Source organism: Hibiscus syriacus, unplaced genomic scaffold, assembly GCF_006381635.1.
Source record: "Hibiscus syriacus cultivar Baekdansim isolate YM2019G1 unplaced genomic scaffold, ASM638163v2 tig00112124_pilon, whole genome shotgun sequence".
NCBI lineage: Eukaryota > Viridiplantae > Streptophyta > Magnoliopsida > Malvales > Malvaceae > Hibiscus > Hibiscus syriacus.
The window spans coordinates 34,982-59,372 of NW_024063258.1; the positions used below are offsets into that span (position 1 = coordinate 34,982).

The window sequence follows — 24,391 nt, forward strand, 5'->3', positions numbered from 1 at the left end:
CTTGCATACCATTATATTAGTAAGTCCAAACTAATAACGCCATTAGTTGTACTTGAAGTGATGTACACTCTTTTAAATATTATTACAATTAAACAATCAAGGCCACATAAAAATATACTCAAATCATATTCAACCAACAGTAAATGTGCATGTAAGTTTGAACTTTTATTGTTGTTTTAGGTGTTGTCTACGCCATCGCGTTAATGACAGCAACTAATCAATCTAGATCTATTAATAGCATTGTAAATTTAGTGATACAAAATTATTCAATTTCACTATAATGGAGGGACTAAAGCCAACATTGGACCAAAAAGTTTCTTATCAGACAAGACAGTTTGAACCCAATTAAGAACCAGAGTGACAGCCAAGAACGAGCCTGGTTCAGATGCTATCTGGGCCCTTGCCAACGGTCTCCGGCGGTAATTCTTAAGGGTCTCGATGATAATTGTACCACTTGAGGCTCCCAGCACATTGCTCACCCATGTTTTCAACCTATTTAGATACTTATTACGAGAGCAATCATTTTTAATCTAATTTATTCCATTTACAACATTAAAATTATAATATTTGGTTTTGCTTAAAGAAACTAACATTTTATCTCGTTAGACTAATCTGTAATTGGTAAGTCACTGTATCAATTAATCTTTCAATGAATATAAATTCACTTACATTTGCTGGATCGAGTGATAAAAATGATAGATAAGAAAATCGATTTCTTTCAACACAATTCGAATCTTAAAATTTTTAAAAAAATAGTGTCGGAAGAACTTTCCCAAGGATCAATGTACAATGGAACAGTATAAAGATCTTATCTACCCATCAAAATTTACATGTTATACATTGGAATACATATTATTACATAAAACCTGCAAGAATCGGGAATTAAATATGACCAGACACATGAACATGAAACCTTTTGATGAACCAGGAGTTAAAAAGACTTGCTTCCCGTTATCTTCATCTTTGATGCATCATTGGTCTCTCGAGAAAGATTCAAGTAGTCGCAAACTAGAACTGTAACAACACGGTTATGGCTGTCGAAGATGCGACGAGGAGATAAACTGCAACATATTCAGTGTAAAGACCTGCAAACAGAGAAAGTGGCAATTCAAAGTGGTCAGACTGCATGGACAATTTTTTACTAGAAGGTTTATTTCTTACCATTTTGAGCATTTGTTGCTGCTGGTAGTGCAGGAATTCTTACAGCTGCATGCCGGAACCGAGTGAATATGAAGGTAATTCGAAATCATGTTGTAATATGAACTACACAAACTAGCGGTAAATTCTAGAGTACATACTTTTGTTGCATGATGAAGCTGTTAGTAGTGACCTAGAAGGCCATTGAGCTGGAACATTATCGTTCAGATCGCAAATGAAACTGATCCCCAAAAACTTGTCCAGCGTTGCATCGGAGGGCAAGCTTGGCAAAAGGCATCCAGATGCTAAAAGCAGCGGAGTTATACATGTTAATATCTTCAATGATCAGAGGTATAGATGATCTACTAAGCCATACGTGATTTCGAACTGTGCTTTCATCATAATTAGATATTAGAAATCGCAGTAAAAGATAAGAGATGCACATAGGAACGAATTCCCGGTATGTAAAAACCAAATTTATGCTGCCAATTCTGAGTGCAGAAGAATCTTACCCTGGCTTCCAACTGATGCAAACAAGTTGTCGGTAATCGGTATCAGAATCAATCATGACGAAAAAAGGAATAAAGTATTAGTACCGATTCAAATATGTTATGTAAAGATCACTTCAGTTTGCTCATTGTCGTAACCGGCTTTCGTCCGGGCACGAATTTTTACTTTTTGGCGGGGAAATTAATGTTAATAAATAATTTTGAAAATGATTTGTGAGTCGCCATCGGCCTTTTGGATCAGGTAGGTCGAATACCTAAAATTATCTTTTAAAATAGTTTTTAAGAAAACCATATTTAAAAGATGAACTGATCTGCGTTTTATAACCAAAAATTCGTTCTTTTTAATAATAAAAAGGGATTCGTGGTCGGTTACGTTTAGGGAAGGATTAGCACCCCTACAACGCCCAAAATTGGTACTTTTTAATTATAAATTGTCTCTTTTATTAAAATTTAAAAATTCAAAAATATATTTAATTTATAATCCTATTATTTCAAAATTATATAAAAAATATTTATTTATTTAAAAATATCCGAAAAGAACTTCTAGGTGCCTTAAGACAGCTCTTTTCTTTGATATTGATAAATATTAATTTTAATAATATTGTTTACTTTTTAATTTTAAAATATCAGAATAGGACATCCAGTTGTATTAAGACTGTCCTTTTTCTTCGATATTAAAAATAAATATTTAAAAAAACTATTCATTATATGTATATTTATGAATATATAAAAATATTTAACAATATAATAAAAATATCACTAAAACAATATATTCTAAACATTAAAATGAAAACATATAAAATAAATAACTAAATTATAAAAATAAAATTAAATCTAATTCCTAATTAATTGAATTTATAGGGTTTAAATATTTTATTTTCTAATTTAATAATTTAGTGACCAAAATGAAATTATTTAAAATTTAAATTTTATAATAGAATAAATTAAAAATATGAACTAGGGATAAAAAAATTATTTATTAAAATTAAGGGATTAAATCTGTCATTTATCCTAAATATATTATTTTAATAAAAAGGACTAAAATGAATAAAATTAAAATTCAAAGACTGAATTAAAATTATTATAAATTCAGTTTAGTGACCAAAATGTAAAATTTACAAATACGAAGGACTGCGGAAGGGATTTAACTTTTCCATAATTACGCGCATAGTCCTTCCCGAAACGAAGTCGTTCGGGAAGGACTATAAGAGTCCAAATCGGCTGGCCCGAAGGGCCAGCCATTTCATTTCTTCTTTCCCTTTTTTTTTCTTTCTCTCAAACAGAGAGAAGAACTCTCTGTCTTCTCTCTAAACTGAGAGAAGTTCAGTCGGCCGGCAGCCGTTAGCCGGCGTTCATCCGCCGTCAACCACCGCCGCCGGCCACCGTCTTCGGTGGCCGGAAAAATTTTTCTTTTATCTAAACGTAGATCGGACCGTCCTAATGACGGTTCCGATGTTTTTTTTCGTTAAACAGCTCCTAATCGGAGCAAATCTTGAAAAATACCTTCGGTTTTCGAAGGTTTGTTGTGGAGCGTGGAGGCGCGTGGTTACTCCGGTGGTGGTGTAGCTTTCCTCGGTAAGTCTCTTCTTCCTTTTTCTCTCTTTTTTCTTCTGGTTCTTTGCTGCTGGGATCTTTGGTACTAGTTTGTTTTTTTTCTTTTTCTGTATTTTTTTTCGTTTTCTGTTTCTGTCTCTTCTTTCTCTCTCTGTCTTCTTTTTTTCTTTTTTTTTCAGGTGGGTGGTGGCTTTTATAGCCACCACCGGTGTTCGTCTCGGACCGGTCCGAAGAGGGGGCTTCGGTGAGTCACCGGACTACCAGTGGTGACTCACCCCGTAGCCTTGCATGGACGGCTGGTATATGATCTTCTGGAGTCTTCGGTTGGGATGTGGCAGCGGCGTGGCGGCGAGAAGACTGTCGGCAGCCGCGTGGAAGCTGGGGCGACGCCGCGTGGCCCTAGGGTATCAAACCCTAGGGTTTCTCTCTGGAACCATGTGGACCGTTGGATCGTGCCAGATCCAACGGTTGTGATGAGGCGGCTGAGGATGATTAGGGTTAGGAAACCCTAACTGGAAACCCAAATATTTAGGGTTTCTGGTTGGATTTGGGCCGGTTTCAGTTGGTTTGTAACTGGGCCGGTTGAATTGTAATTGGTTTGTAATTTATATGTATTTAATATATTTAATAATAAAATAATAATAATAATAAAAATAAAATAATAATAATAATAATATTAATAATGATAATAATAATATTAATAATAATAATAATAATATGGATAAAAAATAGTATCTTCAGCTGCCCCTCTTTGCTCATTCTTGTGTTAACAAGAATAGGGCAAAGATGAAAAGATAATAAAATTTTTTATCCATTTGACTTTACTTTGATCATTATGGGGATATTGAATAAATTCTTCTTTTTCTCCAGATGAGTTCTTCTCATTATGAACTTTCTGCTGGGGATGATGTTCCATCAAATGATGAATTCAAGCAAAAGATTGAACAAGTTCTTCTCATTATGAACTTCTTCTTCCTTCTTCAGATGACGAGTTCTTCTCATTATGAACTCTTTCTCTGGAAATGATGATCCATCAATTTGATGAATTCAAGCAAAAGGTTGAACAAGTTCTCCTCATTATGAACTTCTTCTTCCTTCTTCAGATGACGAGTTCTTCTCATTATGAACTCTTCCTCTGGAAATGATGATCCATCAATTTGATGAATTCAAGCAAAAGGTTGAACAAGTTCTTCTCATTATGAATTTCTTCTTCCTTCTTCAGATGACGAGTTCTTCTCATTATGAACTCTTCCTCTGGAAATGATGATCCATCAAATGATGAATTCAAGCAAAAGGTTGAACAAGTTCTTCTCATTATGAACTTCTTCTTCCTTCTTCAGATGACGAGTTCTTCTCATTATGAACTCTTCCTCTGGAAATGATGATCCATCAAATTGATGAATTCAAGCAAAAGGTTGAACAAGTTCTTCTCATTATGAACTTCTTCTTCCTTCTTCAGATGACGAGTTCTTCTCATTATGAACTCTTCCTCTGGAAATGATGATCCATCAAATTGATGAATTCAAGCAAAAGGTTGAACAAGTTCTTCTCATTATGAACTTCTTCTTCCTTCTTCAGATGACGAGTTCTTCTCATTATGAACTCTTCCTCTGGAAATGATGATCCATCAATTTGATGAATTCAAGCAAAAGGTTGAACAAGTTCTTCTCATTATGAATTTCTTCTTCCTTCTTCAGATGACGAGTTCTTCTCATTATGAACTCTTCCTCTGGAAATGATGATCCATCAAATTGATGAATTCAAGCAAAAGGTTGAACAAGTTCTTCTCATTATGAACTTCTTCTTCCTTCTTCAGATGACGAGTTCTTCTCATTATGAACTTTCTCTGGAAATGATGATCCATCAAATGATGAATTCAAGTCTTTGCTAAAATCTTTAAAATTCCTGTTAAAAATTCAACATAGATGAAAATGAATGAAAATGCACCTATTTTTGTAAACACCTAAAATATGATGCATGAATGTTAAGTTATTTGATTTCAGATGAGTGAATTGAATATTTCTTCAGTTGTAGAAACCCAATAAATCTTTCTTCTTCAAATCAGAGAATCTATCCTTTTTGACAAATGTAGAGGTAGATATAATGTCACAAAAATTTATTGAGAATAAAACTCAATTGTGTAGGCTCTTGAAAAACTTGCATTCAAGCAACATGTTGATTCTGATAACAGCTCATTTGATTATGAAATGGCCTTTCAAGATGATTTCACAGATATCGATAGTTCTTCTAATACCAAAAATCTTGAATTCTGATTCTGATGAGGAGAATAAACTGTTATACTTGACAAAAATGGGATTCTCAAAGGCTGAAGCTTCAATAGCCATGTAGAAATGTGGTCCAAACTCATCAATTGTAAAATTGATAAATTTTATATGTGCTGCTCAAATGACTAAGGCTGCTGATGCACTTCTTCTAGTAAAAGATAACTCAAAGAACACTTCCAGAAGATGTTATTGGCAAATTTATCTTTTAAATTCAATACTTGATTTTGTCCAATCAGATCAGATAACTCAAAGAACACTTCCAGAAGATGCTATGTTCTGTCCAACCAGATCAGATAACTTAAAGAACACTTCCAGAAGATGCTATGTTCTGATCAACCAGATCAGATAACTCAAAGAACACTTCCAGAAGATGCTATGTTCTGTCCAACCAGATCAGATAACTCAAAGAACACTTCCAGAAGATGTTATGTTCTGTCCAACCAGATCAGATAACTCAAAGAACACTTCCAGAAGATGCTATGTTCTGATCAACCAGATCAGATAACTCAAAGAACACTTCCAGAAGATGCTATGAGCACATTCATCTTCCAAATTCAATGATTGGTTTTGCCAAACCAGATCAGATAACTCAAAGAACAATTCCAGAAGATGCTATGAGCACATTCATTTGTTCCATTTAATGTTTGGACTGGGATATCACAGTACTTATTCGATGTAAAGCCAGAATTTGTAGATTCGAAGCATTTTCCTGCTGTCACACTGAAAATAGGCTATATTCATAATCTGCCAATTAAGAACAGAGTTTCTCTTATTCTGCTTCCTCCATGTGCTGATGCTTTTCCATTGACAAAGAAATGATGGCCTTCTTGGAATCCAAAAACAAAGTTGAACTGTTTATAAACATGTACAGGAAGTGCCAAATTAATAGAAAAGATTTGTAATGTTCTTGAAGCTTATGACAAAGAGCCACTTTCGAATGTCCAGAAGTATGTTCTTGATGAGTGCTGAAAATGGAATCTAGTATGGGTTGGAAGGAATAAAGTTGCTCCACTTGAACCTGATAAGGTGGAAATGCTTCTAGGTTTCCTTAAAAACAATATACAAGGATCTGTATAGAAACATGTTTCCCAGTGATATCAATGTCTTGTTTCTTTTTGTTGGAATCAATGCTACAAAGGTTGTCTTTTATTGTCTTAGTATATCTTTGCAAACAGATGTGCAAGAACTGAATGGTGATCGGTTGGAGCAATTGATGAGTAGATTTGGCGGATTCGACCTCGTTGTCGGTAGCACCACTTATAACAATCTTGATGTTCATGGCTTTAAGCTAGTGATGATTTGCTTACTTTGTATTCCATGTATTCAAAAATATTAACATAAAGTGATATTCAGAAATCTTTAAATTATTTCAAAATTATGTTAATTCAATAGAAAAGAATAAATTGAATTTCCAAAAATAAATTGAATCTCCAATAAGTTGAACTTGAAATAGATAGAATTGTATTCAAAGTTCTGGCAATCATAAGAATAATAAAAATTCAAATGTCTCCACAAATTATAAGCATAAGTATTTCTAAATTAATCAAGTTGACACAACTTAGAGTAATGATGTAAGCCTTTGTCTGGAAGATCTCAAACGTTGTCAAAATGCTTGTAGATGTGAAGCTTCTTCCAAACTATCAAAATCTTAAGAGAGTTCAATTGCCAGATGCCTAATATCAACCTGCATTTGAGCCGCCTTTTCAGGTTTTCAACTCAAATCCTTCCTTTGGTTACAAGATGCCCTTTGCGGGTTTTCACCTTGACCCCCTTTTTTTTTTTTTTTTTTTTTCTTTTTCTTCTTCTCTTTTTTTTTTCATGCATAATATTTCTTGACAGAATCCGAGTTTATTGGATTTTTCAGAATTTTTCCATCCATTTCTGCCAAGATCAACGCTCCTCCGGAAAAGGCCTTTTTCACAACGTATGGCCCTTCCCAATTAGGCATCCATTTCCCACGGAAATCTTTATGTATAGGCAAGATCTTTTTTAGTACTAGATCACCCTCTTGGAATTCTCTTGGATGTACTTTCTTATCATGAGACTTCATCATCCGTTTTTGATACATCTGTCCATGGCAAATAGCTTTCAATCTTTTCTCCTCAATAAGGTTCAATTGATCAACTCTAGCTTGGATCCATTCAGATTCATCCAATTTTGTTTCTCTCAATATTCGAAGCGATGGAATCTCAACTTCAATTGGTAAGACTGCTTCCATCCCATAGACTAAAGAAAAAGGCGTTGCCCCAGTAGATGTTCGAACAGTAGTTCGGTATGCATATAGAGCAAAAGGTAACTTCTCGTGCCAATCTTTGTAAGTTTCAGTAGTCTTTGTAATGATTCTCTTGATGTTCTTATTTGCTGCTTCAACTGCTCCATTCATTTTTGGACGATATGCCACTGAATTTGCATGTTTGATCTTAAACTGTGCACAAAGTTCAACCATCATTTTGTTGTTCAGGTTCAGAGCATTATCTGTAATGATCCTTTCTGGTAGACCATATCGGCAAATTATCTCTTTCTTTATGAATTTACAAACTGTGGACCTCTTAATATTGGTATATGAAGCAGCTTCAACCCATTTGGTAAAATAATCAATTGCCACAAGGATGAAACAATGTCCATTCGATGCTTTTGGTGTGATTGCCCCAATGACATCTATTCCCCACATAGAAAATGGCCAGGGCGCTGTCATTACATGTAAAGGAGATGGGGGTACATGAATCTTGTCTGCATATATCTGGCATTTATGACATTTCCTTGCATAATCAATGCAATCTGTGTACATAGTAGCCCAATAGTATCCATATCTCATTATTTTTCTGGCCATAGAAAGACCATTTGCATGTGTTCCACATATTCCACTGTGTACTTCTTCAATGACGTTTCGAGCTTCACTGGTATTTAAACATCTCAACAGCATTTGATCACTGCTTTTTCTATACATAATCTCTCCATCAAGAAAATATCCAGCAGCCATTCTTCTCAAGGTTCTTTTATCAATTTCTGATGCATTTGGTGGATAACTTTGATTTTTGATATATTGCAGGATATCATGATACCATGGTTTACCATCTACCTCTTCTTCCACACTATAACAATGTGCAGGAATTTCATACACTTGCATTTTGATTGGCATCATATCAACTTTCTTATTTGCCTGAAACATAGCAGCTAATGTAGCCAAAGCATCTGCCATTTGATTTTCTTCTCGAGGGAGATAATTGAAGGTAACTCTCTCAAACTCTTTCACTAATTCGAGTGTAAAATTTCGGTATTCCAATAATTTGGGATCTTTTGTTTCCCATTCTCCTCGCAGTTGATACACCACTAACGATGAATCTCCATATATCTTGAGAAATTTGATTTTTCTTTCTATAGCTGCTTTCAATCCCATGACACAAGCTTCATATTCCGCCATATTATTGGTGCAAAAGAACTCCAGTCTACTTGTAAAGGGGATAATAAATATTTTCTGGAGAAATTAACACTGCCCCAATTCCTCGTCCCAAAGCATTAGATGCTCCGTCAAAATAAAGTTTCCAAGTTGCAAATTCATCATTTGTTCTGACTTCTTTTATTCATGGATATGCACAATAAATCTTCATCTGGAAAATTGAAGTTCAAAGGCTGATAATCATTTGATACACGACTGGCCAAAAAATCAGCTATGACACTTCCTTTTATCGCTTTTTGGTTGACATAGATAATATCAAATTCAGATAATAACATCTGCCATCTAGCCATTCTGCCTGTCAAAGCTGGTGATTCCATTAAGAACTTTAAAGGATCAAGTTTGGATATCAACCAAGTAGTATGGTATAACATATATTGTCTGAGTCTTCGAGTAGTCCACACCAAAGCACAACATAATTTTTGTATTGGTGGATATCGAACTTCACAATCAGTAAATTTCTTGCTCAGATAATAAATAGCTTTTTCTTTTCTTCCTGATTCATCATGCTGTCCTAGTACACATCCCATCGAATTTTCGAAGACCGTCAAGTAGAGAATTAATGGTCTATCAGGCATTGGTGATACTAAAATTGGGGCATTGGATAAATATTTCTTAATAATATCCAAAGTTTCTTGACATTCTTCATTCCAAACTTCAGGATTGTTCTTTCGAAGTAATTTGAACACTGGATCATATTTTGTCAGTTAATTGAGAAATGAACCGAGATATATAATTTAATCTTCCCAAAAAGCCTCGAACTTCTTTTTTTGTATTGGGTGGTGGAAGATCTTGAATTGCTTTTACTTTATCTGGATCAATCTCGATTCCTTTTTTGCTGACCACAAATCCCAAAAGTTTTCCGGAAGTTACCCCAAAAGTGCATTTAGCGGGGTTGAGCTTTAATTGATACTTCCTCAATCTTTGGAAAAGCTTTCTCAAATTTTTAATATGTTCTTCTTCAGTTTGGGATTTGGCAATCATGTCATCCACGTATACTTCAATCTCTTTGTGCATCATGTCATGAAACAAAGTTACCATGGCTCTTTGATATGTTGCCCCTGCATTTTTCAATCCAAATGGCATCACTTTATAACAGAATGTGCCCCACATGGTTATAAATGTTGTCTTTTCCATGTCTTCAGGATTCATTTTTATCTGATTATATCCTGAAAAGCCATCCATAAATGAAAACCATGCATGCCCTGCAGTATTGTCCACCAATGTGTCTATGTGGGGTAAGGGAAAGCTGTCTTTCGGACTAGCTTTGTTGAGATCTCTGTAATCCACACACATTCGAACTTTCCCATTTTTCTTAGGTACGGGAACAATGTTGGCTACCCATTCTGGGTATTTAGATGCCTGTAGGAAACCTGCATTGATTTTGTTTCATCACTTCTTCTTTGATTTGCAACAACATTTCTGGCCTCATTCTTCTGAGCTTTTGTTGGATTGGTTTATATTCTGGATTGATTGGAAGCTTGTGTATCACTATATCTGTGCTCAAACCAGGCATATCTTGATAAGACCATGCAAAGATATCTTTGAACTCTTGAAGGAGATTTATCAATTCTTGTTTTATCTGGACTGTCAGAGTGGTACCAATTTTCACCTCTTTTATTTCTTCATCTGTTCCCAAATTCACAGTCTCAACCTCTTCCTTGTGTGGTAGAATTTGTTTGTCCTCTTTTTCTACCAATCTTAATAGTTCAGTAGGAACATCACATTCCAGTTCATCTTCACAACCATTGATTTCTTCCAGACATATAGGCTGCTCTAAATTTATCACTGGATTAAATCTAGGAATAAACATGCTATTAACACGGTGACACCTGCAAATTTAAGTCGGAACATTTCCGAAAGAATATAGTAAATTTATGAAAATAAATGTAAAAATGTAAGAAAATGTAAAGAATGATTGCCATCTGAAAATTTTAAAGAAAATTTCTTATATTTAACATAATTTCTTTTACAAGATAACAAAAAGTTTTCATATTTTTGAGCTAAACATAAAGATTAGTTCTGAATATTACTCTGCATTAATATTAAAAACTATAGGAAGATCTTCAGTGGTCCAATTGGTGAGTATTTCTCCAGGAAGGCATGGTCGAATCATATCCAAGTACTTGCCAGTCTTGTTGTTATTCGTGATCATGTTGATAAATAATCCATTCATAGCTTCTTCAACTATGTCTTGATCTTTCGTCAACTTTTCTTTTTAAAGGCTTCAACAAGCTGCTGTTCCACATTAATTGTTCCCCTGATCTGAATGTTGTCCTCAACTGTGGGAAAGACATGTGTTTCCAAAGGATTTCTCCTCCTTTCAATTTTGCCTTTCTGTCTTCACATCTTCTTTCCATCTCTTTGTTCCTTTGCTGAAAATTGGGCTTAAACCCCAGCCCAAAACGGTCTTTTTTCATCTTTATACTGACAGGAACTGAAATCCCTTGAAGATTCTTTCCTAGACCTCTCCCAGTTTTAGCTCCGATGCCTAAAGTTTGTTGTACTGTCATCTTGGTGCAATCAGACAATCTGGGATATGGAATTTTCCTTCCTTCTGCAACAAAGGTTGTATTTACAAATTCAAGAGCTCGAAAAGAGCATTCAAGAGCCTCATCATTGGTGTCGATATATGGAACATCGCTTGTTACAGACGCAATGATTTCTTCTTCAGCATTGACGCATATTAGTTGTCCATCAACAACAAATTTCAATTTCTGATGTAATGAAGAAGGAACGGCTCCTGCTGAGTGAATCCATGGCCTCCCTAAGAGACAATTATATGTGGGGTGGATGTCCATCACCACAAAGTCAATATTGTACACGACTGGGCCGATTAACAAAGGTATTTCCATTTTCCCAAGCACTTCTTTTTTAGTACCATCAAATGCTCGTACCACATTCTGATAACTCTTCATGTGTGATTGATCCAAAGGCATTCTTTGAAGTGTAACTAGGGGCATTAAGTTGAGAGCAGATCCGTTGTCAATCAATACTCCTGGCAACACATGACCATGACAATGTGTCGTGATGTTCAAAGCTTTTACTGACCCCATTCCGCCTTCCGGTATTTCATCATCTGTGAACGTTATGTAATTGTCAGCGGCTATATGTCCCACAATTCTGTCAAGTTTATTGAGGGATATATCTTCGGGGATAAATGTTTGATTAAGAATTTTCATCAAAGCATTCCTATGCGCTTCTGAATTCATCAATAGATCAAGAATAGAAATTCTTGCTTGTTGTTTGTGTAGTTGTTCAACTACACTATACTCACTATGTTTCAAGAATTTCAAAAATTCTTGAGCTTGTTTTTCTGTCACAGGCTCATTGAATGCTGGAAGGGATTCATCTTCAAATACCTTCTGAGGTATTGCCACAGCTTTTCCTTTGCTTTCACTTGTTCTGAAGCATTGGATGTTTCGGGAGAATAACATCTCCCACTTCTTGTAAAGAAACCGACCTCGCTCACTGCTTCAGACGTCAATGTAGTACTCAAACTCTGTATTTTCTCTTCTGTTTTATCTAGAGAATCAGATCCTCCTACCATTGAAACATGGGTAGTATAATTCCAAGGTACCCTGCGGGTATCTTTGTATGGAAATGGTAGAGGAGTGGTAATGACTACTTTTGGCCTTATTGGTGCCGGAATCACCGTGGATGATTTCACATTAATGATCACAGGATCATTTATTCTTTGATTTGGTTTAGAATCCTCTGATGAGCAAACATCATCTTCTTTTTTCCCGGGTTCTTCTTCAAAGAATTCTATTTCTCTGTTGTTCATCAATTTTTGCACCAAGTTTCTAAACTCAGGACATAGTTGAATTTTATGCCCTTTCTCCTGATGATATTCACAATAATTCTTGCCTTCATTCTGCTTTGTCCTGAATTGTTGTGGAATTATACCGGCTAAAGAAAGCTGTTGGAATATCCAAACAAATGGAGATTTAATTTCAGAAATGTCAGTCTTTGCTTTCTTTCTGTTCTCTTCATGAATTGCATTCACGTTTTTATCTCCATGATTTGGCAATGGATGACTTGATGCGGATGGTGTATTGAATTCCAACTTCCCAGTGTTAATCAAATTTTGAACCACCCTTTTGAATGCTAGACAGTTTTCAATAGAATGTCCTGTAATTCCTTCATGGTAAACACAGTGTGCCTTTGTATCATACCAAGGAGGGAATGGTGGTTGCATGGGAACCAAAGGGTAGGGCCGTATAACATCTGCTTTTAACAGCGAATCATAGACCTCTGCATATGGTACTGGTAAAGGTGTAAAAGACAACCTTTCGTTTTCTTTTCGAGATCCTCTGGACTCTGCTCGATTAGTGTTTGTTTCCTCTTTCTTAACCCTTGGCTGGGTTATTGTAACACTTTTCGATGAATCCTTGCTGTATGAGTTTGCATTGTTGACTTCATTCTCCTTTTTCCGGTACGTAGGTCTTTTGGAACTAGACCCATCATTTGATTCAATCTTGCCACTTTTCAAGACATTTTCAATTAATTCTCCAGAAATGACCAAATCTGCAAAATTTCTTGTTGCATTCCCCATTAAATGGTTTAAATAAGGGGCCTTCAATGTATGGACAAACATTACTGTGGCCTCTTTTTCTGACAAAGGTGGTTGAACTTGGGCTGCAATGTCACGCCATCTCTGGGCATACTGTCTGAATGTTTCATTATTCTTTTTCTCCAAATTCTGGAGAGTCCATCTATCAGGGACCATGTCTGTCACATATCGGTACTGCTCTAGAAATGCTTTAGCCAAATCTTTCCAAGACCTAATGTTGGCTTTGGTCAATTGAGTATACCATTTTAAAGCCGGTCCTGTCAAACTATCCTGGAAGCAGTGAATTAACAATTTCTCGCCTTTCACATATCCTACCATTCTTCGACAAAACATAGTAATGTGGGATGAAGGGCATGTAGTACCGTTATATTTATCAAATTCGGGAGCTTTGAACTTGATAGGGAGGATTAGGTCTGGAACTAAACTCAACTCGCTAGCATCAAATCCATAGAATGATTCAGTTATTTCCACAGATTTCATTCGTTCTTCTAAGCTCTTGATCTGTCTGGTCAGTTCTTCATTTGCTTTTTGTTTCTCATTCAGCTCATTCAAATCTGGGATCAAATGATCAGTATTAAGATCCCCTACTTTCACATCTGATATAAGCGGAATTTTGCTTGAAGATGCAGGATTCACTTGTTGATCTTCATGTGGTTTGGCTTCTTGTAATGCAGATGTACGAGCATTAATTTGTATAGGTGTAGCACCAGAATGATAAATTGGTTCTGGTGGAAAACCTAAAGGATACATAGGATCTTGATCAAAAGATACAGGATTTTCTTGCATTTTTCCACTGATAGCCTGCCTTTTAAACATGTCCTCTATCTTCTTCATCATACTGTCTTGTGAATTTGCAATGCTGGCTTCAATTTTTTCCAACTTCATTCTCATTTCTTCTTGTTCTTTATGATGCTGTTCCTCAATACGCTGTATTTTATCCTCCATAATTCTCTTAGTAGCTTGTCTAGTACCGTAGTGATGTAGTATTTCTCTTTTGGCCAGAGTAACTGCGATTGAAAAATCTCTTAATATTATTTTTTTCAAATTTTAATTAATGAATTTTAACTTAATAAATAATAATTCATAGCGAAAATTGTGAAATGAATGATGAATGTATGCAAAATGCATGTATGTAAAAACATTGATCCCAAAAAGTTAACTGTCATAGAACAACTTTCATCGGCATACAAAAGTTTCTTTATAATAGTTCATAACTACAGATAAGGCGTAGCTTTCCTATTAAGCTCTATAATTTCTTTCATTAACCATGACACCTTCTTTCCGCACTTAGAAACTGGATCAACTTGATGCTCAATTATTTCGGCTTCAACAGCTAGTTCCCCAACATATCTGGCAACCTCGCTCATTTGTACCATGGCCTCGAACACCATATTGCTTCTTTCTTCACTTCTTTCGACATAGAACTCAGTTGACTTTTGCCATTGTTCAGTTGTTCCTTCAAGAGTTTGCTCTAACTCAGTGATTCTGACTTGACAATTGTGCAGAATTTTTTCAAGATCTCTAATGCGTCTTCGCAGTGAAGCATTTTCCTCGTTACTTTCTTTGAGATCATTAGGTCCTAGACGAACCTTTTCTTGAAACAATGATTCCTCAAGTTGCAAAATGTAAGCATTAAACTCTGAGTTTTTGTTTCTAGACTGATCCAAATCCTCTTCAAGTTTTGTTCGTGCTTCTTGCGTTCTTTGATTAAATTTCTGGATTTGAACATCTTTGTTTCTGCATCTTTGCATCCAATTGCTAGCCACTTCCTGCTCTACCTCAAGTCTGGTGTTGAAATTTTTTCTTTCTAGCTCCCATTTTTCTTTTTCAACATTGGATTCTTCCATCTTTTGGCCTCTGACTTCAAGTTCAGCAATCAACTGGTTCATTTCAGATTCAAATCCCTTGAACATAATATTTTTCTCGCCTTCAAATTTATCAAAGATGTCATTCTTCATCTCTTCTAAATCTTTGGCTCGATCCCTTTCTCTTTGCATTTCATTCATGATCTCACGGTGTTCAGCCTTGTGTTTTTATAATTCGCTCTCTTCTGTCGACCTCGAAATCTTCCATTTTTTTGCTTTCCTTTTTCCAGACTTTTGAGTAGACGGCTATTCTTTCCTTTTAGATCTTCAACTCGTCTTTTCTCAATGTTCAATTCTCTGGTCATCTGTACCGTTGATTGGTTGGGTCCTGATGCTTTTCGGGATTTGTATAACTCCTGGTAATTTTTCTGTAAGGCTCTGTACTCATCCTCACCTTTTTCTTTATCTCTTCTCAACATTGCACATTGTGATGAATGAAAGTCAATGTCAACCCCTAACATAGCTTTATCTTGTCTCATTTGCTCTAACTCTTTCGACCAGCCATCTCTTTCTGCTTCAAACTCAGCTTTCAAGATTTCAATCTCTGATGGAACCACCTTAATGCGATCTTCCATAGAAATATCCTCATTTTGATCTGGTAGAGGAATATTTTCGTTTTTCCTGACAGATCTCCATTCTTCATAATCAGGAGTTAACATTTCTTTTGCTGCTTTAGCTCGGATGCAAAAAATTGTTTTCCAAGCTGTAACGGCTTCCATGATATTTCTTTTATAATTTTTGCTGTGGAATGCGAACTCAGATGACTGTAATCCAGTAGTGATAGGTACAAATTGACGACCTTCATACTGTCTTATAACCAGAAGTGGTGCATATCCAATTCCTCCCCATAATCCAAGCAGCATTATCCAATTGTAATCCCCACATCTGTAAATGAATTCCCTTTGTATTTGCCACGGGGCTCGCCAAACAACGTCATTGCTTTGCAGATTGCGAAAGGCATTAATCCACATATCTTTCTTAATTTCTTTCGGCCATTCCTGCTCCAGAAATTCCTTTAATGGTGAATAATCCGTATTAAAGCGTCGGTATGAAACCTTTTCTGTTCTCCAGAAATGACTACGGATCCAAACATATAACAACTGAGTACACCCTGAGAATCGTCCACCTCCTAACCTTCTGCAAGCATTTAATGATCTGAAGGTCTCTGCTAGGATGGCAGAAACAGGATTAATCTTCTTCGGTAGTTGTTCAAACAAGTCTACCATTGCAGCTTCAATATATCCCAATACTTTTGGGAATATGACCATACCATATATACCCAGAGCAAATAGATCGAATCGTACTTTAATATCTGGATGACTCTGAATAAGTTCTTTGATGTTGGTCCAAGCAATGCCTTCGCTTTCGCCTTTTTGTTTTGTACGGGATGCTACCCATTCTTCTCGTACCCCGGCAATCTTTGCTAATTTAACTCGAAAGGGTTGAGTTTTAATTGACTTTGAATATATTCGATTCTCCAAAGCACCTTCAAGATGTAACAAAGTTGTATATTCTTCAATAGTAGGGACCAAGTCCTCCTTATTGAAAGTGAAGCAATTGTACCCTGGATTCCAGAATTGAACTAGGGCTCTGAGTAATTCATCATCAACTTCAACATAGAGCAAATATGAGATGTCTCCGTAAGTCTGATAAAACTGCAATTTTTTTGTTTGAATCCCAACTTTCCCAAATGCTTCGCAAATCTTGCATATCATTTCTTTTTAGTGAAACTGAAGCATAACTGACCAAGTCAGATACATAATCATCCTGCAGACTGTCTCCTTCTTGTCTTTGTAAATCTTCAGCCCACTGTCTTACTTCTGAGTTTAGAATTACTTGACTTGAACACTTTTTATCCATAGATGAAGGCTTTCCAATGAGACAATTAACACAAGGATCAATGTTTTTTTATCCTGTATGATGCAATGCAAACAGAAAAATAAAGAACACACAAAAAAAGAAAATAAATTAGTTTACATAAAAAATTCAATAATAACATTTATTTAATTTAAACATGCTTTTCTAAATTTAAATAATTTAAATAAACATGTAATTTAAACAATAAATAAATTAACAGGAAAGACATAATTCATTTCTCCTGTGTGTACACCTATTTTGGATAAAATTTCGGCATGACTTCTGATCGGAAGAGTTTCTAAGGTTTTTTATATGCAAGGTTTCAGATCTAGGAATAAAGGTACCCGAATTGTCTTTGTTAGTGCCCCCTTGGGTTGCTAACCCTCAATCCTAGTCCATCACAGACTAAAGTGGATCGAGTTCAATTCGAGGGGATACATTTCTCTATGCCTGACACAGAGAATAAATTCTCACGAAGACAGAGAGCATATGAACCCCGGAAGTTGCTTGCTAGGTCTGACACGGAGAATAAATTCTCACGAAGACGTCGCTTTCACTCCCACTTAAATGGGACAAACTCAATTATAGAGCTTTATGTTATGCAATGCAAGTGTTGTGTGTGAGGAGAAATGTTAAACTTTTGACATAAAAATAAATACTGAAATAAAATACTTGCAAATAAAACATATAAATATTATAAAAATAATAAATAAATAAAAAGTTTGAAAAGAAAGAATTAAAAATTAAATATATAAATTTTTAATTTTTAACTAATAGAGACGATTTATAATTAATTTTTAAAAGTTTGACAGATCCCAGTGGAGTCGCCAAGCTGTCGTAACCGGCTTTCGTCCGGGCACGAATTTTTACTTTTTGGCGGGGAAATTAATGTTAATAAATAATTTTGAAAATGATTTGTGAGTCGCCATCGGCCTTTTGGATCAGGTAGGTCGAATACCTAAAATTATCTTTTAAAATAGTTTTTAAGAAAACCATATTTAAAAGATGAACTGATCTGCGTTTTATAACCAAAAATTCGTTCTTTTTAATAATAAAAAGGGATTCGTGGTCGGTTACGTTTAGGGAAGGATTAGCACCCCTACAACGCCCAAAATTGGTACTTTTTAATTATAAATTATCTCTTTTATTAAAATTTAAAAATTCAAAAATATATTTAATTTATAATCCTATTATTTCAAAATTATATAAAAAATATTTATTTATTTAAAAATATCCGAAAAGAACTTCTAGGTGCCTTAAGACAGCTCTTTTCTTTGATATTGATAAATATTAATTTTAATAATATTGTTTACTTTTTAATTTTAAAATATCAGAATAGGACATCCAGTTGTATTAAGACTGTCCTTTTTCTTCGATATTAAAAATAAATATTTAAAAAAACTATTCATTATATGTATATTTATGAATATATAAAAATATTTAACAATATAATAAAAATATCACTAAAACAATATATTCTAAACATTAAAATGAAAACATATAAAATAAATAACTAAATTATAAAAATAAAATTAAATCTAATTCCTAATTAATTGAATTTATAGGGTTTAAATATTTTATTTTCTAATTTAATAATTTAGTGACCAAAATGAAATTATTTAAAATTTAAATTTTATAATAGAATAAATTAAAAATATGAACTAGGGATAAAAAAATTATTTATTAAAATTAAGGGATTAAATCTGTCATTTATCCTAAATATATTATTTTAATAAAAAGGACTAAAATGAATAAAATTAAAATTCAAAGACTGAATTAAAATTATTATAAATTCAGTTTAGTGACCAAAATGTAAAATTTACAAATACGAAGGACTGCGGAAGGGATTTAACTTTTCCATAATTACGCGCATAGTCCTTCCCGAAACGACGTCGTTCGGGAAGGACTATAAGAGTCCAAATCGGCTGGCCCGAAGGGCCAGCCATTTCATTTCTTATTTCCCTTTTTTTTTTCTTTCTCTCAAACAGAGAGAAGAACTCTCTGTCTTCTCTCTAAACTGAGAGAAGTTCAGTCGGCCGACAGCCGTTAGCCGGCGTTCATCCGCCGTCAACCACCGCCGCCGGCCACCGTCTTCGGTGGCCGGAAAAATTTTTCTTTTATCTAAACGTAGATCGGACCGTCCTAATGACGGTTCCGATGTTTTTTTTTCGTTAAACAGCTCCTAATCGGAGCAAATCTTGAAAAATACCTTCGGTTTTCGAAGGTTTGCTGTGGAGCGTGGAGGCGCGTGGTTACTCCGGTGGTGGTGTAGCTTTCCTCGGTAAGTCTCTTCTTCCTTTTTCTCTCTTTTTTCTTCTGGTTCTTTGCTGCTGGGATCTTTGGTACTAGTTTGTTTTTTTTCTTTTTCTGTATTTTTTTTCGTTTTCTGTTTCTGTCTCTTCTTTCTATCTCTCTGTCTTCTTTTTTTCTTTTTTTTTCAGGTGGGTGGTGGCTTTTATAGCCACCACCGGTGTTCGTCTCGGACCGGTCCGAAGAGGGGGCTTCGGTGAGTCACCGGACTACCAGTGGTGACTCACCCCGTAGCCTTGCATGGACGGCTGGTATATGATCTTCTGGAGTCTTCGGTTGGGATGTGGCAGCGGCGTGGCGGCGAGAAGACTGTCGGCAGCCGCGTGGAAGCTGGGGCGGCGCCGCGTGGCCCTAGGGTATCAAACCCTAGGGTTTCTCTCTGGAACCATGTGGACCGTTGGATCGTGCCAGATCCAACGGTTGTGATGAGGCGGCTGAGGATGATTAGGGTTAGGAAACCCTAACTGGAAACCCAAATATTTAGGGTTTCTGGTTGGATTTGGGCCGGTTTCAGTTGGTTTGTAACTGGGCCGGTTGAATTGTAATTGGTTTGTAATTTATATGTATTTAATATATTTAATAATAAAATAATAATAATAATAAAAATAAAAATAATAATTATAATAATATTAATAATGATAATAATAATATTAATAATAATAATAATAATAATAATAATAATATGGATAAAAATAGTATCTTCACTCATCACAGGTGCTTCGAGCAAGAAAACGAACCTTGAAGCGAGAAATCCTTGAGGCTTATGTGACATTGGCAATAAACATCTTTGGTGATATTGTATTTCTGGAGCTTCAACCCGAGCGAGGTAGCACAGTCCAAAGCTTGTAAGTTAGTGATCAGGGTGTGCTTTTGCTAGTGTGAGACGTAGCTATTCATTGCATCGCAACAAGCTGCCCAGTCGCTTATCCCATTTCTGCGGCTGTTTGCCACATGCTTCATATTGGGGAAAACGAGAGGGCAAACTGAAGCAGAAGACAACCGATGGTAAATAAAAAAATAACTCTAGTGTGAAGCGAATACGGATGTCAGCATATATGCATTACTCCAAACTCACCTTTGTTGACATTGCAGTTGGTTAGTCCTCTGAGAACTTCCTTCGCATGATAGGGGTCGAGTTTACTTGCCAGCCATCGCAGGACGACAGTTTTACGATCATTTACTCTCATCGAGTGCTGAGGTAAAACATGGGGACCATCCATGCTCAGAGGATCCGAAGCTTTCAGTGCGAGTCTCGTTGCAGCATCTGATATGGCACCTTGACAAACTTGGTCGCAACATTCTTTCACAGGATCAATCTTTTCACATGAAGCAAGAAGCTCGGAAGTGTTTATGGTGTTCTCAAATTCATCAACGTCTTTTACGGGACAAGATGCTGCAGTAAGGTTCGACGGATAAATCGAGCAAATGTGCTTGAGATTCTCACCAGCGCCCTGGCCTGTCAAGACTTGCTCAATATCCGAGAGGCAAGGCTTGGCAAGGGTTTGGTTTAGAGCGAGCACGCCAGTCTCTCTACTTGATTGACCAACAAGGATCACAAGAGTAGCATGCAGCTGCGGACAACAATGGAGCAAATGCAGCCCAACAATCAATCGAGGTAATGGTCATCAAGCTTTGAGCAGCAGAGAAATTTAACATACAGAGTCCTACAAAAGGCCAAGCACAAAATGTAATTTTACACTAAAATCCAAATAGCTTTTCGCATTCCGACATACCCAATAACTTAGGAGAAGTACTATTCGGGAAGGATGAAAGTGGAGAAGGTGCAAGCAGAGAAAGAAACGGCTGAGGTGCTGCAGTTGGAGTGATTTTAGGTAAGAAAGCATCTGTTGCTCCATCTGTTAACATAGAACCTTTACGACGATCCAGTGGACTGGATAAACATTCATGGAAGCCTGAAATGAAGGCACGGATCGGAGTTCAAGATAACCGGATAATTAAGATGTGAAATTTTCAGTTTTCCACTGATGCTACACAAAGGCAACGGGTATTCTACAACCTTTGCTGAAAGAAAAAACCATAAAAACCTTAAACTTATATCCGTATATACCTATGTCCAGGATACGCGTTGGACACAAGTATTTCGAGAAAAATGAAGTGTCCAAACGACATAGTAGCTTATGCCTGTTCCTCACACATCAAGCATTAAAAGTTCCCAGTTTGTCAAGAGATTTGAGATTCAAACAGCACTGAAATGTCAAGTATTTGTCAGTAAAAAGAACACTGCTAAACTACAATAAGTCACTAGCAAACCATTAACTAATTATCTCAGCTACTCAAAATAACCAAATATTCTAATTAAAATGGTTGTCCCTTGTTCCCATATGTAATGGGGTAAGGGGAGGTAAGATAGTAGGCTACCCCAACACTAGGTTGAGAGCAGCTTCCGTAGGAGACCTCCAAATTATGAAATGCCCTCCATGAGACTCGATCCCACGACCTAAAGGTTAAGAACCTCCAAATTAATGGTTAATTTATGCTCTAATTAAATTAACTTAAATTTTGATCATTTTAAGCTAATGCAATGGACATAAGAGAGGTCCAAGGTGAATAGCATCACATCATATTTAACATAAATAACAAATCTAATGCAATATATCAGAATCAAAGCACCAATAATGCAAGAAAGTAAAAGGTTCAAACTTCAATATGCTAATGCAGCGCTGTTTTCAATCAAGAACCTTCCCACATAAAGCACAGAACTTTACAAGCACTGAAATCCAAAAAGAACACAGTTTTCAAGGCTAAATATGCAAGAGAAATTTGGACAGCAATGATCCAAATGTTAAAACAAATAGATTATGGAAATACAAGGAGAAAAAAAACCCAGAGAAAAGGAACAAGAAAGAAGTGTTTTTGAAACACTCACAAGCGAAAATCATGAACAATTCAAGCAGGAACATGGTGAAACCATGCTTGAGAGACACCCCAGCACTCATATCTTGTTTCCTTTGATGAAACAAATGGCTCCAACACAACATAAACAAAAAAAATTAAGCTGGAAAAGAGATTAGAACAATGGTTATTAAAGAATTAGGGACAAGAAGTGGGAAAATATAAGAGAACACAGAGAAGCCATGAATGAGCTGAGAGTGGGGACTGAAACAAAAATTAAAAGGAATGGAAGCAGTGAGTAATGAAAATAGCTGTCCTCTTGAGAGAGTAGACCCCACAGTCAAATTAAACACTCACAGATGCATTTAACATTTAAACGCCATCAATTGCCTTTCTTCTCTCTTCCACTCTGCTTAGTTTACAAGTCATCTTTTTTTTTTTAATTTTAAAATTATGATTTTCTATTTACCAATTGTCACTGCCATCTTTGACATTGAGAGGGTAATGGTTCTTAGAAGGTGTGAATGGTGTCTGGATTTTGATCTGGCATGTGCTTGATCGTTGAGTGCCATTAATGTTTCTGTCTGGTGGTGGTTTCCTTGTGTATTTTAACTACTTTTTCTCTCAAAAAAAAATATTGGGCTTGACGGTTGATACTAAACATGATTATCTTTAGCCCCACTAAGCATCAATTAGTTTATTTTAATAATTCTTACCTAGGAAAAATAAGGAGAACTTTGAATTTTGTTCCTAATAGGTTAATAATTTTAATGTTACTCATAGGACATCAATGGATTAATAAGTTAATGTTATTCATATGACATTAATGGTTAATTTATGCATTTAAATTAAAAAAAGTGTAAAGTTTAATTCATAGTTTCATATGGTATTATTATTTTCAAAAAGAAAAACAATGACTAAAAAGAAAACAGGTTAACAACTAACATCAAAGTGCAAAGAAAGTAGGGTATAATGTTCATCTGTTTCAATCTGTCAACCCACACGAGAATATTTTTCAAGGTATCTATACACCCACGAAACCCAAATTCTCTGCTCTTATTCATACTACACACATGTTGAAACTCGAAATGCATAACGACTTTAAAATTCGTCGGACATGTAATTTCCTCCGATTTAGTCTTGTACAATCCATGCTTCTCCTCAATCTCATCCCAATCTTTGCTTTTCCCCACCATGAACTCCACGAAATCGAAGCTTTCGAACTCCACAAATGGGATAAATTGAAGATCGAATACGTCACACAACGTTTTCCACATGCTTTTCCATGTGAACACATCGCCGTTAGTGCAGTTGAAGGCTTGGTTCTTGGCACCAGGCGTCACGCCGCCTCATATGTCTTGTTCTGCCAGGACACCAACGTCGATCATGTCGCAAAAATGTTCCCACGTATATCGTGTACCCATGTATCGAAACGATAAACCTACGTGTGGACATATCAACGCATACACCGCTAAGGTAAGTAGAATGTTGTATACACTTCCTGCTAACTACACACATACTATTAACTAATATACTTCAATACTCTTCTTGCTTGCTCAACGAATCACAAGTGTAGTTAACCTTTTATATCTGAGGTTATCATGATGAATTTATTTGTTATTTCTGTAATAAAAAGAATTATAAATATAAAAACATTAAGTTTATTGATCGGCACATCATAAACATCTTAAAAGAAAAACAAGTTAACAACAAACATTAAAATTAAAAATGTTATAACTAAATCATAATAAATATGACAGACGATGATACTATTTGTTAGAACTAAATCATAATAAATATGAAATTAACCAGGATCTAATCATGTCAAATCATCAATAATAAAATAAATATTATATGCGGAAGCATAACTTAATTAATTGATAGGTTGAAATCCTTGAAACTTTCTTTGGTTGTGATCTTCCAAGAAGATAGAGTTCCCTTACGTATAAATTCTCTGACGGGAATAAGAGTAAATACGAGATTATCTATTT

At 35.6% G+C, this 24,391-nt stretch overlaps 1 pseudogene; it reads right to left on the minus strand.

The window, feature by feature from the left end:
* Positions 1 to 924: 924 nt before the first annotated feature.
* On the minus strand, positions 925 to 22,745 carry LOC120174800 (annotated as a pseudogene).
* Between the last annotated feature and the right edge of the window lie 1,646 nt (positions 22,746 to 24,391).